This window comes from Dipodomys spectabilis, unplaced genomic scaffold, assembly GCF_019054845.1.
Source record: "Dipodomys spectabilis isolate Male_0828 unplaced genomic scaffold, ASM1905484v1 ptg000173l, whole genome shotgun sequence".
In the NCBI taxonomy this organism is placed as follows: domain Eukaryota; kingdom Metazoa; phylum Chordata; class Mammalia; order Rodentia; family Heteromyidae; genus Dipodomys; species Dipodomys spectabilis.
The window spans coordinates 1,692,825-1,713,270 of record NW_024870850.1 but is presented as its reverse complement, the minus strand read 5'-3'; the positions used below and the strand labels follow the sequence as shown (position 1 = coordinate 1,713,270).

Below are 20,446 nucleotides of genomic sequence, written 5' to 3'. Positions count from 1 at the left end.
GGAGTTCATTTAACACCTTCTTTTTAGCCTACATTAATTCTTCCGTTATTCTTTGGTTAGCCTCATCATGCTCACAATTTTTCTTGTGTATAATTTCAAACTTTCATTCATTAAATTCATCAACCATGCTTTTAGTATAACTTTTTAAGTGTCTTCTAGATTACTGTTGCTCTGCTTTGTTGACCGGTTATTTTCTGTGACAGTTATATTTCCTTGGATTTGTATATTTCTGGTATTTCTGTGGTGTATTCTGCCCATTTGAAGACACTATTGGTTTTATCTTTGGGGAATCTGTGATCTTTTAAATAAGTTCTTTTTTGTTTTCTAGATAAACTAGGCAGCTAGTGTTCTGTCTCTTTGTTGGGTTTTATTTGTGTGGGTTTAGGGGTTATAGGGATCACTAAGTTGTGATCTGTTGTGATCTGTTGTGATGATTCTGTTGTGCTATGAAATAGTGCTGTGAGAAGACAATATTGAGGTTGTGGTGTAAGGTTAGAATGGATAGGGGCAGTTTTAAGGGTGTATTTAATTGAGAGGGCTACATGTTTTAGGGGAGTTAGAGGAGAAAAGAAGGCAGAAACAGTGAATGAGTGTGCAGGAGGATATAAATGAGGGAGAAGGAGGAGGAGGAGAAGAGAGAAGAAAAGAAAATGAAGGGAAAAACAAAATATTTAAATAAACATTTGTTTTAGTGCGTCAGAAATCAGGGCTGTTTCTCACTGAAGTTTCTATGGGAATGGCCCGACTTAGTACACCTTTAGAGGAAGATACTTAGGTCTGAGTTGTAACTAAACGCTAGTTACTATTGGTACTATATGCAGCTGTTCCTATCAGTGATGCTGGGTGGGGAATGTAATGGGAGGTGTAATAGTTTTCAGCCTTCTTTCCTATGCAGTGGCAAGTACTGGTCTCCTTTTCCCAGGTATGTTCGAGCTCCATTGGTTTCTAGGAGTGTTGCTGTTTGCTGGCCGGAGCTTTCATGAGAGTTTGGAGTTGCAGTATGCTGGCACAGGTGCAGGTCCTAGTGTTGTTTTCCCAAATGCTTTCCTGGCTTTGTGCTGCATTGATATCTGCGGGTACGAAGTTTTACTTTACTGGCAGAGGTGCAAAGATGTGTCCCAGGGGACTCTCCGGATAGTGGCAAAAGGTGGGGGAAAAGGGTTTGGATCTTTGCCCTCTTCAAATATGTCCCCTCCTTCATAGGCCGGGGACTTGGTCAGGACACTTGGAGTCACCACTAGGAGCTGCTCCTCCAAGGGATGGGTCCTCAATGAGGTACTCACAAATTCCGGAGCCTGTGCTGGCCTGGCCATCTGAGTGTTGGTGAGAGACCTCTGTATCTGGATGTGGCAGTCTCAATCTCTTCTTCCTGCTCTCCCTCACATGGTGTCTCTCTCCTCCTTTGTTTTGTGTGCCAGTGGCTGCAGACTCTCAGTCAGGGTCTGCAAGCTAATTTAGAGATCTTCTCTGATTACTCTCCTTGTGTTCAAAAGGTTACTGCCATGCCATGTGATCTCTTCAGCATGATATTTGTCTTCTGGTTAAAGTTGATTGCACTTCAGGCATGTCCCTCTAGGCATCCATAGACTGCCTGCGGAGGCCAGGGGCCAAAGGTGCAGCTGCTCATCAGGGGTCTGCTGTCCTGATGGTTTCTGCTCTGTGTTTCTGTTGTGAGATTTCTTCTGTATTAGAATGAGTCTATCTGTTTAAAGTTTGATTGGTGTGGCTTTCTTGTGGTGAAGTGTGGGCTGGAAACTTAAATTCTCTTTTATCATACACCAAGGGAATTTACTTGTAATGATGCCACTTTCTTCCTGGAAGTGTCAGTTCTGTCTTTGATGTGTATCATTAGAGTATTGACTTGAGATTTTTCTAACTGGTTCATGCAAGCACTTATAGACATGAACTGTCCTCTGAGAACTGCCTTTCTCATGTGCCAAAGGAGTTGATATTTTCTGTGTTCATTTACGTGGAATGCCAGATACGATTAAATTTCCTTTATCTCTTCTGAGACCTACTGATAACTCTGCAATGGTTAGTTTCCATGACTTTGAGCATTTTCTTTCTTTTTTTAGGCAATTTTTTATTTTTTTAAATTTTTATTTATTTTTTTATTGTGAAAATACTGTACAGAGGGGTTACAATTACATGGGAAAAATAATGAGTACATTTCTTATCAAGCATTGTAGCCTCCTCCTTTGTTTCCCCTTCCCATCCCTTCCCATCCTCCCCTGGTCCCTCCACCCAATCCTCCCCCCCCCAACACCTCACACCAAAGTTGTAAAGTTCGTTTTCGACATAACGACTTGTATGTCTCGTTGTTGCAATGGGTCCATCTGTATCCTTATTTAAATGATTTGTTTTTTCCCTTCCCCTCCACAAATTATAACAACATCAAATACAGTGAAAGCAGGGGTTATACTGTGGGGAAGGGACATACAAAGCAACAAAAAAATAATCTTATAAATGTGTTAGAAACAATTGCATGAAAGAAAAAAAGCGTTTGAATACATATCTTAAGGTTCATTTCCCTAACATCACCTTATCTGAACTATTCTGCTTGAGTTAGACATATACTAGATATTGCAAATAAGGGAAACCATGGGACCTATGTTTCTTTGGGCCTGGCTTACTTCACTTAATATAATTTTTTCCAAGACTTTCCATTTCCTAACAAATGGGGCAATGTCATTCTTTCTGATGGAGGCATAGAATTCCATTGTGTATAACCTTACTGCATTGTTGGTGGGAGTGTAAAGTTGTTCAACCACTTTGGAAAGCAGTATGGAGGTTCCTCAAAAGACTCCACATAGAGCTCCCCTATGACCCAGCAATCCCACTTTTGGGCACTTACCCAAATGTTCACAAACAAGACTACACTAAAGCTAGCAGCATGACTATGTTTATTGCAGCATTATTTACTATAGCTAAGATATGGAACCAACCCAGATGCCCCTCAGTAGATGAATGGACTTTGAGCATTTTCTGTGATTTGTTTTGCTGTTGCACTCAACTTTTATTGCATTGACAAGATACAGGATATATATTCTTATATAGTTTTCTTGTTCATTAATGTTTCTGTCTTTTGGACTGAAAAATTCATTTTATTATTTTTTGTAGAAAACAGTTAGTGAAGATACATTCTCTTAACTGTGCTTCTTTCAGAACATCTTTATCCTTCCATCATTTCTAAAGTATATCTTTGCTAGATACAATACTATTGGTGGATAATTTATAATTTTTATCTTCAGTACCTAAAGATCTCTTGCCATGTTCTCCTGACTTATGTTTTCTACTGAGGACTAATCTATTAGGGAAATGGGGACATGGGATATGGATCCCATTTTTATTATAGTTTAGAGAATCATTCCTGTATATGTATTTCACTGTAAGTGCTTTATCATAAGAGAGCATGCTATAGATGTCATTGTCAAATATTTGATTATCCTTTAATCTTTATGTCTATTACTTTGTATGCTTCTCTATATTTTCTTTTTTGAAAATATTGTTATAAATGTTTGAGAAACCTTTTTCACACATCTTCATTCTTACTTACACTTTAATCCTTCATATGTGTATGTTCAATTCAATTTTTCTATTTTCTTCAGTTTAGACAACTTACAAACATGGTGACTTTCATTGAGATTATTTCACATATACCTACAGCATATATTGAATAAGTTAATCTTTTCATTAGTATTTCCAATGTGGCTTCATTTTTTCCTTTTAAACAATGCAGGTTGATTTCATTCTATTAACTTCTTTATAGTATGCATGCATTTGTGCATGTATTCACACACAAACAGACTGGCACACACAGAGAGGACACAGAGAAATAAATAAAAGTCCTTTGTCTTCTTCATTTCTCTTTATTTGTTCTTTTTTAGTATCTCAATCTAAGTATATTGGGAAGAGAACAGTGGTCACTGCATTTTACCATGGTGGCCTTGGAACTCAGATTTCAATGTAAAGCTTGCTTACAATTTCTCAACCCACATGGTGGTGGTTTCTCTTTCAATAATGAGTTTCATGGAATTGGATGCATCCCTTCTCTTTTGTTCAATATATTGTGTCTGTGAGCACAGCTTGCTATAGAGTCTTCCATAAATAACACTTTGCTTCTAAAAGTTAAACTCAAATTGAACATTCATTAGTTAGCCTGCCCTGCCATATAAACACATCACATAAACCAGGTGACTTAAAACACAAGATTTATTTTTCACACAGGTAGAGCTAGCTGTCCTACAATAAAGGCAACAAAGTATTTGCTGTCAACATGCAACAAATTTTGGCTGTGGTGCATATGATAATTGGGACCAACCAACCTCTTTTTCTACTTGAATACTTTTCTGCCTCTCACTCATGACAAATTCCATCCATGTCCTTAATTAATTCTATATACAATCATAAGACACTACATTCATATTTCATTCAAATTGGGGTCATATTTTAACATATTCATTGACAAATAAGCATTCAAATCATCAAAGCCATGAGTTTTGAAATATTTCTCCTCAATATCTATGCTCATTTTGCAGGTTTATCTTCAAGAACTATCAGCTTGTTTTGGCCATGGCCTTTGCTACTGAGGAGATCAACAAAAACCCTGAACTTTTACATAACATGACTCTGGGATTTGATATCTATAATGTTGAATTAAGAACTTGGACAATGTTTAAGAATCCCTTCATTTGGCTATATGGGAAGTATGAGATTCCAAACTACTCCTGTATGAGAGACAGCAGGTCTATAGCAGTGCTTACAGGACCATCAGCAATAACATCTGACCAGATTGGGACATTGCTAGGACTCCACAGATTTCCACAGGTGTGGGTGGGAGGTGTGGAAGGAAATAAAAATGTCTGATTTAGAGGGAGAAAAATGAGTTAAGGGGTAACAAGTTATACAATAAATGTAATCATGACCTTACTTATGTAACTGTACATCACCTGTGTACATTACCTTGACAATAGAATTTGTTTAAAAATATCTGATTTGGTTTCACTTCAGGTGTTTCCAGAAAATGATAGGAGACTAGATTTATGTACTTATCAAGCTTTGTGATATCAAACATAAGTAATCAAAGATAGTTATATATATATGTATATATATATATATATATATATATATATATACATATACAATATTTGGAAAAGGACCTGGAAGAGTTAGACCAGACAAATTTTTAAGGTAAATAATATTTTAATGCAGTATTTCAGAAAAGTCAACGTGAATGCAAAAATGTTGAATGAAAAAAAATTTTTTTTTTTGGGTCCGGTCATGGGGCCTGAACTCTGGGCCTGGGCACTGTCCCTCAGCTCTTCAGCTCAAGGCTAGCACTCTACCACTTGAACCACAGCACCACTTCCGTCTTTTTTCTATTTGCTTTTGTGGTGCTGAGGAATCGAACCCAGGGCCTCAGGCATGCAAGGCAAGGGCTCTCCCACTGAGCCACCTTCCCAGCCCTGAATGAAAATTTTAAGTAAAGGCAAGGATCAGCTTTCACAGATCCTTAGCTTCCAAAATGTGAAATGCTTTTTGCATTTTCCTTTTCAAAATAATGTCTTGAAATACTAATCATCGCGATTGCTGTTTTTTGTTTGTTTGTTTGTTTTACCTTAATGCCTTCATAAATTTTACATCTTAGGCTGGTGTCTTGTTTATACCGAAGTTTCTTTTTATTTCTTCTAGCAAGGGATTTTCATTAAAATGGTAAGTGGAAGTAGGGGAGGTAATATCATGAGTCTAATTTTTAAGTTATCTTAAATTCAGCACTTAGTTCTTATTTACTTTTACCCAGAAGGAGTCAGAGAACATACAATTTCACACTGTAGATAAGTAAAACAAGACATATTATAACTCCATGGCAAAAGTCCTGTAGAAGGCATACTGGACCAGAAGATTCTCTAGGGACTAGTTGGAGAAAATGAATATTTATAGCATACTTAAGTGAACAAGGCTTGGACAAAGGATTTGAATCAATAGAATCAGGTTTTTTTGGCGGGGGGGGGGGGGGTAAAGAACAAGTGCCTAAGAATTAGTGGGCTTGAATCGCCCTTGGCTTCTTGCCCACCTGAGTGACCTGTGGCAAATTCTTTTTTTTAACACTTTTTTTTAGACAAATGGATAAATTATTGTTTGAAACCTTATCAATAAGTTTCTTTAATGAGTCAGGAAATAGAGAATGACTGCAGTATGAAGATATGTTGAACAGGTCTCTGATGGCTCAGACCTGTAATCCAAGCTAATTAGGAGACTTGTACCTCCAACTAACCGGGAAAGACCACAAAGTGAATGTGTAGCTAAAGTGGTAGAGCACCACCCTTGATGGGAAAAGCCAAGGAACTGAAAGAGGTCAGGAGTTTGTGTCCCTGTAGTGTCATGCACACACACTCTCTCTCTGTCTCTCTCTCTCTGTCTGTCTGTCTCTCTCTCTCTCTGTCTCTCTCTCTCTGTCTCTCTCTCTCTCTGTCTCTCTCTCTGTCTCTCTCTCTCTCACACACACACACACACAAGATATTATTTTGAATGAAGTAAATCAGGCTCAGAGGGAGAAAGGGTAAATGTGTCCTCTCATATGTGAAAGTTATATCTAAAATATGAACACAATATAAACTAAATATGGGCATACACATAGCCCTGTACATATATACATGATCAGTCTCACTAAATTACAGCATATAGATGGGTAGAATTCCATGGTGTAACTTCTCTGATATACTGACAATATAAAATATGAACACCAGAAAGCTGCAGCATATATTGTCTGAGTGAAGTAGGTGATAAGGGAAATAGGTATAGTAATAAGGAATGGATGGGTGAAGAAAAATATAATATTCAATATAAATGTGTGAAAATGGAATTAGGAAAATCAGGGGGTGGGTAAGGTTGATATTGATGGAAAAAGTTGATGGAAATAGTGACAAGGATGAATAGACATTTTTAAATACATTGATATGTTGTACTGTTACTGTTTACAGAGTAGGATCCAGGAAAGTGCTGTCTGGTAGGCAGAAAGGGACCATACCATGTGGGTATAGACAAAGTTTATTGAAACATCACATGCTTATATAAGCACACAGACAGGAAAAGTAAATCTTCAGTCAGAGGCAGAGAGTTAATCTTAAACAGTTTTACGGGAACACAGACAATGAGAGTTTAACTTTAAGTTAGTAAGCAGGAAAAGCTAATCCTTGTCAACAAATGTGGAGCAGTTCCAGTAATCAAGGTGGTTGTAAAAGTAGGTAAAGCATAAGTGAGTACACAAAGGGAGTCTCAAGGCATTGTTCTACATGGTTAAATAGGAGGAGCATGAATGGCACTTCCTGCAAACCATAACCTGAGTCTGGCACTGGGCACAAAACCTTTGCCCTGCAGGGAGGAAGGGACGTCTTCCTCCCTTCCCCCAGAGGAATTCAAGCCAGCATGCACCTTCGGAGCACACAGGAGTTCAGATGGGGTTACCCGGGTCAATGACTCTGACATTGTACAACTATTCAAAAACAATACTTTTTTCAAAAAGTAAAACAAAACCTACCTTCCACTTATTCAACTGTTTATTTTTATTGTGAAAATACCATACAGAGGGGTTACAATTACATGGACAAGATACAGAGTGCATTTCTTATCAAGCATTGCTGTCTCCTCCTCCCCTTACCACCCCTTCGCATCCCTCCCACCCCACCAAAGTTGTAAAGATCATTTTTCTACATAACTTCTTGTACATCTCATTGTTGCAATGGGTCCACCTGTATTCCTATTTAAACAATTTGTTTTTTCCCTTCTCTTCCTTAAATTATACCAACATCAAATACAGTGAAAACAAGGGTTATACCATGGGGGAGATACATACAAAGCAACAAAAAAAAATCTTATAAATATGTTAGAAACAATCGCAAGAAAGAAAAAAATATTTGAGTCCTTATCTTGGGGTTCATTTTGCTTAACGTCAACTTATCTGACCATTTCTGCTTCTCTCAGACATATATTAGTTATTGCAAATAAGGGAAACCATGGATCCTATGTCTCTTTGGGCCTGGCTTACTTCACTTAATATAATGACAGACCCTTAGTAAATCTTATCAGAAAAAGAAGAGAACACACCCAAATAAATAAACTCAGAGATGAGAATGGAAACATGATCACAGAAACAACCAAGATTCAGAACATTATAAGGGAATACGTCTCAACTGTTTCTTAACAGACTTCAAGAATGAGATGGTGATGCACGGCAATCTTCTCATTCATTGAGTGTCCAATTTTCTTTCTCTTTAGTTTACCTTTGGTCCTTTTGATCATGCCCTGAGTGATCATAACAAGTTTCCTGCTCTCTATCAGATGGACCCAAAGGACACATCAATAGCCACTGCCATGGTCTCCTTACTGCTTCACTTCAGCTGGAACTGGGTGGGACTGTTCACCTCACAAGATGAGAATGATTCCTGGTTTCTGGCTGAATTGAAAGAAGAGATGGCCAAGAATAGAGTTTGTGTAGACTATGAGATTGTTATTTCAACCCAAGGCATGTCACATATACAGAAAACCATGGCAGTTTATCATGACATAAATAAATATGCAGCAAGTGTCCTCATCATATATGCTGATAATGATTCACTGATAGCTTTAACGGTTTGTATTGAGCAAATTTTCACACAAGGTAAGGTTTGTATCATTAACTCACACTGGGATTTCACCCTGAACAGGAGCTATTTCTTGCTAGGTTCATTGCATGTACCTCTTATTTTTACACACCATCATGTAGATCTTTCTGGATTCACAGATTTTATCAAGGCAGTCAACCCTTCCAAATACCTGGAAGACATATTTCTTGCTAGGCTGTGGTTTCTCTCTTTTAATTGCTCAGATGCTGAGTCTGACTGTGTAACATGGGACAATTATCTTCATGATGCCTCTTTGGATTGGTTTTGCTGGGCCATACTTTTGACATGACTATGTCTGGAGACAGTTACAATATATACAATGCTGTGTATGCTGTGGCTCAGGCTCTCCATGGGATGCTTCTTCATCAAATGGAAATTCAAACAATGGGAAATAGAAAAGAGACAGTGCCTTCCCCTGCACAGGTAATTTCTTCTTTGTTAGATGACACACATCATGATAAAATACAATGCTACAGGGGCTTCTTATGGTATGAAATTAAATATTTCTGTATGTATGCATGTGTGTACATATATACATACTTATATATATATATATGTTTGCATTCATAGATCATACATATCTTGGTTGCTATTAATTAATTAATATATATTTCAGTTTCTGAAGTAATTTGCTCAAATGTTAAGCTTTTTACTTTATATTAACAGAAACTACTGTAAATGCAAAATTGAACAAATGCAGATTAACATCACAATAATGATATTCAAGTCTTTTCCCCAAACCCTAGATAATCCTTTATGCTTAAATGTCTGTGTGATACACTAATCATGCATGCATATGCTCGCAAGAATACAGGAGAGAAATAGCAAAGACAAAATATATTCCATGTTTCTATTGGTTAATTTTGGCTGGTCCATGGGCTTGAACCAGTGCCTGGGCTATGTCCCTGAGTCTCTTTGTGCTCAAAGCTAGTGCTTAACCACTTGAGCACTACTTCCAGCTTTTTCTGAATAGTTTATTGGAGAAAGGTTCTCATGGACTGGTCTGCTCAGGCTGGCTTTGAAGCATGATCCTCTGATCTGAGCCTCCTGAGTAGCTAGGATTGCATATGGGAGCTGTCAGCACCCTGTATATAAATTACTTCAGTTACCATTAACCTCAGCATGTTCAAAACTACTGTTTTGAGCATTGTAAAATCAACTTTTTTCCTACAAGTTTCTTCAGTCATAGAAAATGATGAACTGCTGCTGAACAGGTAATTTTCATTAGGTGACCTAGTTTCATTCAAATTATGCTATTAAAAATTTAGCAAGCTCAAACTATAGAAATTCATTTAAAATACTCTTAATGGGCAAGCTGCCGCAAAATGATTTGCTTTGAAAAGGGGCTTTCTACTCCTTCCCTGACTGATCAGGTGGGTAATTCATTAGGTGTCTGTGCTATTCTTGAATTCAGAATCAGATATTGAAGGCAATCAGAAGCTTTTATTACTTCATGTTTTCTGTCTTAAATCTGGGATGTACTTCACCATAAGAAAGTGTCTCCCTTTAGATGCACCCTTTTCTGAAGAACAGCCACTGGTATAGTCCTACTGGAGATCAAGTGATTTGGGACAAGAAAAGGAAATTGAAGCCAGAGTATGACATTCTGAACATTTGGAATTTTCCAGAAGACCTTGAACTTGCAGTGAAAATAGGGAAGTTTTCTCCATATGCTCCACATAGCAATCAATTGTCTTTATCTGAAGATTTGATAGAGTGGGCCATAAGAACTACAGAGGTGAGTTGGATCTAATCCTAATAATTGTAAGGACACACAAATCAGCAAAAGTCAACCTTTAAATGTAGACCTGGCTGAGTGTCAGCAACTTTCTCCCATAATCCCTCACTACTAAAATAGCTGAGATCTGAATATTATAGTTTAGAATCAGCTCACATAGGAAAACCTATGAGACACTTATCTCCAACTAACCACCAAAAATCTGGACGTAGAGGTCTGACTCAAGTAGTAGAGTGATAACCTGAGCAAAAAAATCAAGTCCAGTGTCCATACCATGAGTTATAACCCAAAGATAAGAACCAAAATAAGTAAATGTGTTTCTAAGTTTCAATTTAGAATATTGTTGTGAGATATAAATTATATTTTTCTCAGTGGGTTTCTAACACCATGATAAAGTACTTGATAAGTTACTTTATGTGGTTCAAAGTTTTCTTTTTCTCCCTTCTGTATTCATTCATTCAATGATTAATTGACCTACTACTTAACCATCTACCGTGAAAGGAATCATTGAAGGTCCCTGTGAGAAGATTTTCACATCATGGACGCTGGAAAACAAAGAGAAAGATATGATAGGCCTGGGGTTCACATAATGCTATAAAGGGGAGGTCTTCCTCCTTGCTTTTCTCCATGTAACAGATGAGTAGGAGACAAAATATAATTCAAGGAAATTCCATAGGGCTATACACTAGGCATTATGTTCTCAACATTAGTTTCCACCTTTTAAAGATCTCATACAATAATTGAACAGCCTAGAAATCAAGGTTGTACCACGTAGGTCATTGGGAATCGTGGAATATGGAATCTATAACAGAATTCAATTAATCAACTGCACTTACCTACATTATGTTTACTTACCTAGATTATGTTTAATAATCTAATTTTTAATGGACTTTTTGACAAGTAAACAGTTACTGACACATCCCTGATATTCCTCAGACTCCTCACTCTGTGTGCAGTGAGAGTTGTGGTCTTGGGTTCAGGAAATCTCCTCAGGAGGGAAAGGCTGCCTGTTGCTTTGATTGTACCCCTTGCCCAGAGAATGAGATTGCTAATAGGACAGGTGAGTCCATGAATTATGAAGAAACTCTCCACTTCTCCCTAGTTTTCCTCAATCCAAAGAAGTCAATGCCAAAGTTGTATAATAGGATTACATAGCCCGTTTTCTTTCTCTCTGTTAATAATTTAATTTTGAAAAGTGGTGGTTTTTCTAATTGCAATATGATAGATCATGCCTTTCAATTACATATTCAGTTATGTTCTGTAGTCTATTGCAGGCAAAGTTATCTCCAGGAATCCTTCTTATCAGTTAAATTTAGGAAAGTGTAAACTCTAACATGAAATTAAGCATAAGTCTTATTAAGGACAGTGTTCATTTTAAAGGTTACATTTTACCTACTCAGAAATTAAGGATCTGGCACATCTTTAGTTCTCAGTACCCAGAACTGGTCTTGGCACAAAGCAAGTGCTCATAAAGGTGGATTCAGTTTAAGAATGAGCATGACCATAGAGTGTCTAAGAGTGGACACTCTGTTCCTGAAGTTTCACAGGTGAGAAGGAGAGACAAACATAATGACATGAATGCAAGGATAATATCCACAGTGATAAAATTGTTTTATGGAGACATGTAGGAAAATATAAGCCTCGCAATTACAATTTTCAATAGGATTACAGAACTGTTGGCAAGAATGAAAAAAAGTATAGAAAATTGTTGATAGAATAGCAGAATACCACAACTGTCACATTATCAATACATGTGATATTTACTGAAGGAAAACAGTTGAATTTTTTAAAAAAAACCTTGAATAAAGAAGAGGATAGTAATAGGAGGTCATTGTGGTTGAGAAAAGAAACAAAAATATTTTTATGATTGTAAATCCTGACATTTTAGGATTATAACTAAGTGAATAATTTTCTAAATTCTTAAAAGAAAAAGAGTTCATTACAAGAACTAATAGGATCCTACTCTTCTCACCAGATATGGAGCAATGTGTGAAATGTGCAGTTCATCAGTATGCCAACACACAGAGAAACCAGTGCCTCGTGAGAGCTGCAAGTTTCCTGGCTTTTGGAGATCCCTTGGGAATGGCTCTAGCTTGCATGGCTCTCTGCTTCTCTCTGCTATCAGCGGCTGTACTTGGAATGTTTGTCAAACACCAAGACACTGCCATTGTCAAGGCCAATAACCAGACTCTCAGCTACATCTTGCTCATCTCCCTCATCTTCTGTTTCCTCTGTTCCTTGCTCTTTCTTGGACGTACCAACACAGTCACCTGCATCCTACAGCAGGTCACATTTGGGGTTGTGTTCACTGTGGCTGTTTCCACAGTGTTGGCCAAAACAGTGACTGTTGTTTTGGCCTTCAAGGCCACTTCTCCAGGGAGAAAGCTGAGGTGGCTGCTGGTATCTGGAGCTCCTAAATTCATTATACCCATCTGCACCTTGATCCAGGTGACCCTCTGTGGACTCTGGTTGGGAACCTCTCCTCCATTCATTGACACAGATGCACACTCTGAACATGGCCACATCATCATCCTGTGCAACAAGGGCTCCCTCACTGCCTTCTACTGTGTCCTGGGATACCTGGGCTCCCTGGCCATGGCCAGCTTCACTGTAGCTTTTCTTGCCAGGAATCTTCCTGACACCTTCAATGAAGCCAAGTTCCTGACCTTCAGCATGCTGGTGTTCTGCAGTGTATGGCTCACCTTCCTGCCTGTCTACCACAGTGCCAAAGGGAAGGTCATGGTGGCAGTGGAGGTCTTCTCCATCTTGGCCTCTGGGGCAGGGCTCCTAGGCTGTATTTTTGCCCCAAAGTGTTACATCATCTTGTTAATGCCTAATAGTAATCCTTTGCATGGCATTAGGGATAAAAGACATAGTAGGAGACATTAGCTTTCTTATAATTAAACTCATATATTTGATTAGTATATAGGTCTGATCTAAATCTATAGTAATTTTCCATTGTTATATTAGTTTGTATTGTGGAATATTTACTGTAATGAGTAAAGGTATATTCATCATTTTTCTAGCTTTGATAATTACAAGTAGTGGTGATAACCATTTAAATCTGAATTTTTCTTTTATAACTTTGGTTCATCCTATATAATTTGCATTTAATCTTAGTATCCTTTCTTCTCAGTTTCTTTTCACTGTTGTCTTTCTTAATCACTTTTCTAAATCTTTAAGTATATTAATTTCTGGTCTGTATACCACCATTTTGCAGAATCATATAATATATTTCATTAATATTTTCCTCTTCACAAATGTTCATCTTTTAATATCTCAGAAATTGTTTGTTCAATACTTGTATATTTCTACTCACACAATCATCCTTTCCAACAATCCTGAGTCTCTTTTGTGTGGTATTTCTCTATGTCTCTGTCTGTTCTTCTCTTTGTGTCTCTCCATTTCATTCACTCTCTTTTCCTCTTCCTTCTTGCTCTGTTTCCATCATATAACTATGACTTGAATAAGCTAAAAAATATTCTTCACTTTAATATTAAAATGTAGGTGACCTTTTTTCTGAAGATTAGAGTCTATAATGCATGATAGTTTGCTCATCCATGCCTGGATATTCTTCCCAATTTATTGTTGTTTAAACGCTCTTTATTAATTTGATACATACAACTTTGAACAGTAAATATATACATATAAGATTATTTCTTGTAACGTTATCTCTTCTAACAATGTATTGAAATATCAACATGTTTATCCGTCACATTTTGAAACTCCAAATAGATTTAAAATAGGTTAACTTAGTGGGTTCTATACTATTTTTACATAATCACATATTTAAAGCATATGGACACAATTGTATTCATATTCTTTCTCTTCTACCATTCATTACATGTTTCTTCTGAAATTCATTAAATTCATTTGTTCATGTTTCAACTCAGGGCCTAGACTGTCCCTTACTTTTTTCATTCAAGCCTGCTTTACCACTTGAACTACAGCTCCTCCATTTATTGCTGCTTGGTCTTTTATTAGAAATAAGAATCTCATGAACTTTCCTATCCAGGCTGAATTCAAAACTTTTCTCACATTTACATTTCTAATAAATAAATTACTATGTAACTGACTATAATTTTCTACTAATTAAATTGTAGTTGAAAATATAGCAATCGATTGCAAAAAATATTGTGTGTATGTTCTTTGTTGAGGGTATGCTGTTTAACAAATGAAAAAAAAAACAGAAGTGGCACAGTGGCTCAAGTGGTAGGGTGTTAACCTTGAGCTGAAGAGCTGAGAGACAGCACCCAGGCCCAGAATTCATCCTCCATGACTAACAAAAAAATCAGACTCACCAGTTTCTATTGAGTTTTTGTCTATCTTCCTGATTTATTTCAGAGCTTTCATTAATAGGTTTGAATTTATAATACTGAGTGAAATACTCAATCCTAATTTTGTGATATAAAGTTGTTGGGATAATATGATTTTAGTGCTTTTGCATAATATTTTGTATTCTTAGATAATTTCTTCTTAGGAGTTCTGTAAACTTACATAATAGTTTTTTCTCTTAAAATGAAAAAAATTAAAAGAATGTAACCATGGGTGTATTGATGTGTTAAAGCAAGAGTGGAAGGATGGAGGGCACAGAGAGGGTTAATGGCACAGAAAAGAAAGTTCATGGATGGTTAGATAGAAGGACAGAGGGAAGAAGGAAAATGTAGCTGTATAAAAGACGTTTCCCTTGTATTACAATAAAATTTTACTCATAACAAGCAGGCTGGAATTGGACCTTGAATCATGGTTTCCCAATCTTCCTTGTGTGTGTGTGTGTGTGTGTGTGTGTGTGTGTGTTGTATTGGGGATAATATGGCATATGTTTTATCTAATTTTTTGTTGCTTTAAAATGGTTTATATATTCTACCAACCATTAGGGATTTCATGTTCATTGATTAAAATAACATCTCTTTGTCTATTTGGACCAAATTAATTGTTAATCCATTAAAATAAAAGAAAGTTAAGATGAATCCAAAGTTGATTTTATAAATACCTTCAGATGTTGGCTTTACAAAAACAAATAGCTAAGACTCAAATCCTAGGAAAAGATCTGTAAAAGACCTCTATGATGAAAACTAAAACTATAAAGTAAACAAAAATAGATATGAACCTGAAAATGGAAAGACACCCTGTGTTCAAAGATTGACAGATTTGAAATTGTGAATTTGGCTCTATCCCTGAAAGCACACTATAGCCTTACTTTTATTCCACTTGAAGTTACAATGCATTTTTGCAAGAATAGAAAAATTAATACAAAGCCAAAAATCAATAGCAAACTCCGAGAATCATAGTTGAGAATAACAAGATTGTTCTCTGAATCCAGGCTTGGAAAAAAAAAGGTTATGGGATCTCTTACCTGGACTAGGTGGAAGATTTCTGTCATTCCAGCTGTGTAAGAGGACAAGATTGAGGAAATGAAAGTTCCACTGCAATCCTATGCAGATGTTAGTTGCAACAGAGCAGCCTATAATCACAGTTGTTATGGGAATGTAAAAAAGGATCCAAGTCTATTGGTTTGCCCAGATAGCAAGTGAGAACCTAAAACAAAAATACAGAGTGAAGTGGGTGTTGGTGACTCATGCCTGTAATTCTAGGTATAGCAAGATGAGAGCTGAGCATTTTGCTCCAAAGCCAGTTTGGACAGGAAAGACCTTTGAGCCCCTTATCTCCAATTAACTACCAAAAAGCTAGAAATAGCACTACAGCTCAAAGTGGTAGATCACTAGCATTGAGTACAAAACCTCAAGAACAGTGCACAGGTCTTGAGTGCCCAAAATAAAACAAAACAAGAACATTGAAACACAGAATGGAAGAGACATACCTTTATTCTTCATTGTGGGAATCCTCTAGTAAAATAGCCAGTCTTGCACTTGATTTACAGCGTAAGTGCTATGAAAATGAGGGCTGGAAGCAAAGTAGTTTGGAATCAATCAATAGCCCCAGAGTGGATTTCAGGTAGAGTAAATACACAACCATGGCAGTTCTTGAATTCCTGAACTCCCAGAGATGAAAAAGCTGCAGCACTTCTCCACAAAAAGATTTTATCTCAGCAGAGAAATAATGAACACATTATTGTGTTCAGTGAAACAAAGGTGAGAGGTCTCAGGTGGGCAGGACATTGGGGCCAGCTATATCTCTAAGCTTTCCTTTTAGCTGTGGGTGGAATCACAGCTCAGCAGCTTCCAAGGAAGGAAACAATGGTCAAGAGCAGAATAAACTGTGAATTGATGGTTGACTTGAGTGAAGTAAAAGATACAAGCTTGGTAAGAACTGTGTGAGGGTAGGGGGCTAAGGGCTTAGACCTCTAAATCTTTCACTGAAGATTGCATTGTGCTCCCATGCTGGAAAATGGGTGTTAATAGACTCAATTCTAGAGTGACTAGATTAAAACTGTCACTACCAAGAAATAGCCTGAGAACTGTGATTTTAAAAAAAACACATAAATACAAATTAAACCCATTCAGCTGAAAAGTCCGCAGACTGAGGAAGAAGCCAGGGAAACCATCAAATGCTGAATAGCACCTAAAACCTTAAGTACCTAGGAAAAATGTAACCAAGGAAGTGAAAGAGAACTACCAAAAAAAAAAAACCATTAGTTATTGAAAGTAGAACACATAAGAAGAAAAAAGTCATCTTATAAAAATGTTAGAAACAACTGCAAGAAAGAAAAAAACATTTGAATCCTTATCTTTGGGTTCATTTCACCTAACACCAACTTATCTGACCATTTCTGCTTGTCTCCAACATATACTAGTTATCGCAAATAAGGGAAACCATGGGACGTATGGCTCTTTGAGCCTGGCTTATTTCACTTAATATAATTTTTTGGCTCCACTGCCGCTGCAGCTGCAGCTGCTGGCAAGTGCTCAGAGCGGTCTCTTTGCCTGGATTTTCCCTCTCTGGCCTAACTCTCTGTACTGTGATGGCACACTTGGTGTGATTCTCTGGCTTAGGACTGTTCACTGGAACACTAAAACTGCTTTCTATGCCAGAGCTTGTTTAGCCTCCAGCTTCTCCTCTGCCATCTTCCTGGAACTCTAGAGTGAATTGAATTTCTTGAAATCCATGTTTAATTTGAACTGCAGGTTTCATTCATTCAGCCATTATAACTCTTATTGGTAAAATTTCCTTCATTTTCATTCCCAGTCATCATGAGCAGATCCCTTCTTAGTACTGCCATTATGTAACTTTTTCTCCAGGTTTACTGAAGCTTCTGCCATAAGTTCTCTCCTTTTAGAGACTTCAGTGTTTATTTGGTTAGTTCAATAGTATAGTTTTGATTTTTGTGTTATGACTTCTCATTTGTGTGTTATACATTCTGTGCAACATAAAATAGAATACAACAGGTTGTTTTGGAATGATGACAATTATCCCTGAGGATGGTGAAAGAAAAAAAGCAAATATAGGGGAGTGAGAGGAAGATGGCAGAGGAGAAGCTGGAGTCTAAGTAAGCTCTCGCATAGAAAGCAGTTTTAGAGTGCCAGTGAACAGTCCTAAGTCAGAGAATTACACCAAGTGTGCCATCACAGGACAGAGAGTTACTCCAGAGAAGGAAACCCAGGCAAGGAGACACTTCTGAGCCCTTGCCAGCAGCCGCCATGGCGGTGGCAGCTGTGGTGGTGGCGGGCAAGCGCAGGCGCCATACCTAAGCAACAGAGAGTCCAGGATGAAGGAGCCAGATGCAGCAGGCTAGCGGATTCTACTCAACACCAGCAAGAACCGACAAGGAGCGGACAACTTCATCCTGCAGTTCGCAGATCAGAGACGACCCAGGAACTAAGACTTGGCTTGAGTAGAAGCCTGATGTCCTCACTCCTTCACAGGGAACAGAGGAGGGAAGGCCACCTCTCCCCCCCCCCCCCCCCCCCCCCCCCCCCGCCCCCTAGCACCGGTGATCTCCATCTTGGATACCGACAAAGCTCGGAGGATCTGCTAGCTCCAGCTCAGGCCTTGGAATAAAATGAGTCATTTAGCAGGTCACAAGAACTTAACGGCGGCGTGACCTCCCAGACTCAGCTTCACCCAGGGAAAAGTCACCCAGCTAGGGCGCCAGCCCGAGGAGTGGGTTTCTTCACTGGGTAATCAGAGCCAGAGGCTGCCCCTCTCTCTAGCAGCCTCGACAAGCAATTGAAAATCAGTAAACAGAAACCCTGAGAATGGCTCCAGGCTGGGCTCTGTGAGGTTTTCACAAACCAGCCCCAGAAAAGCTACCAGAACCTAGCCTCATCACTGCATCCCTCTCTTTTGTGATACTCAAAGCAGATCTGTCTCCCAATGAACTAGCCTGGGAGGAGGATCACCAAATCCTGGGGAAAGCAGAGCATTTTACTGCCTGTTCGAACAAACTGACTTAAGAAACCAACCAAGCCACAGGACCACAAGCAGACAAGAGACTCCAACAAGAGGCTCGTTAAAGACACAAGGGAGATAAAGGATTTTTCCCACTCCTCCCAAAAAAAAAAATCAAAGAAGTGTTTTTTTTTGTTTTGTTTTGTCTTGTTTTTTCTTTTTTCTCTTCTTCTTCGTCTTCTTTTTTTTTTAGTTTTTATTTTTGGTACCTTATATAAAAAAATTTTTTTTTTCTTTTCTAAAACTTTTTTCAATCTTTAATCTTTGCCTTTTTTGATAAAAACATTGTTTTCCAGAAACTTTCTTTTCCTCTTATAATTTTTATTTTGGGGATACGGAAGTGTGTGTTTGCTTTCTTTTTGGGTCTTCTTTCTCTTTTTTTTTTTTCTTTTTAAATTATCTTTTTGTTTTTTGTTTAGCTCTACTGAACTTCTCATCATTTTCTTCTTCCTTTCTTATCCTTTTCACCTTCTCCTCTCGTTCTTCTTTATGTGACTTAATTCTTGTCCTGCACATCCTCAGATAAACCCATAGTTGACTATTAGACCCTATCCCCCATTGTGTACACACTTAATCCACAAATTGATTACTCAAGTCAAAACCTCTAAGACTTAAATTCCTTAATAGCAGTACTACCTCTTTTTATTTTTAAGTTTTTCACATCTCCTTTATATCCCTCCCCTTCTATCAATACATTCACGTTTTTATCTAAATAGATTGTTATCGAATCTACATAATTTCATTAATTTCTACCTTTCTATTTTTTCTGGTCTCTTTTCTTTTCCCGTTCCCTTTCTTTTTTTCTCTCTCTCTCTACTTTCATCCTACCCAACCTATTTCCTGCTTTGAGATTAAGACTTAGTTAACTCTCCCTGAGCCTCCCCACACCAATCTATTCCTATTTTTTTACCCACATCTCTCCCTAACCCTAATAATTTCTGGTCTTCCAAATTCATCTTTGCGGTTCGTAGTCCATTAACTTATAGTTGTTTGATGCTGAATAGATGTATCCGTTGAACTAGATTGTATCTGTAGACTATTGACTGTGAAAATTCAGACTGGGGTTGATGCTTGCCTTAAGATAGTGTTCTAGCACAAAACTGGTGCTATTTTCATCTCAAATGGGCACAGTAAGCAGGAAAAACACAAGAAAAATGGCAAATCCGGGTATCTCAATTCCCAATCCCGATAATCAGGGGACAGAACAGATAATGAATAATCCAGAGGAGAATTCCCAAATAGCTCTACAAACACTGCTGGCAAACATGATAAATCAAAAGATTGAAAGCATACAAGGGTCTCTGTATGAGCATGATAGGGAGAGAGAGGAGTCATTCCAAAAGTTTATACAGGAATATCATAAGCGTGAGGAAGCTACTCAAAAGCTGATACAGGATTTGCATGAGCAGCTTGAGAATACTCAGAGAGAAAGGCAAGAATGGCAAGAACAGGCTGAGAACACTCAAAGAGAACTACAGGAATCCTACGAACCGGAGGAAGCTAATAAGAGTAATACAGGAATTGAGAGAGCAGGAAGAGAATACACAAAGATCACTAAAGGCATTCATGGAATCCATTAACAAAGAGCTGAAGGAAGTCAGGGAGACCACAAAGAAAATGCTGAATGGAACCCAACAGAAGGAATGGGAGTTCAAGGAAACCATAACCAATCAACTAAGTGATCTGAGAATAAACACTG

General features: G+C 37.8%; 1 pseudogene; it reads left to right on the top strand.

Annotated features, from left to right (window-relative positions):
• The first annotated feature begins 924 nt into the window (after window positions 1–924).
• On the top strand, window positions 925–13,287 carry LOC122119867 (annotated as a pseudogene).
• Window positions 13,288–20,446: the final 7,159 nt, after the last annotated feature.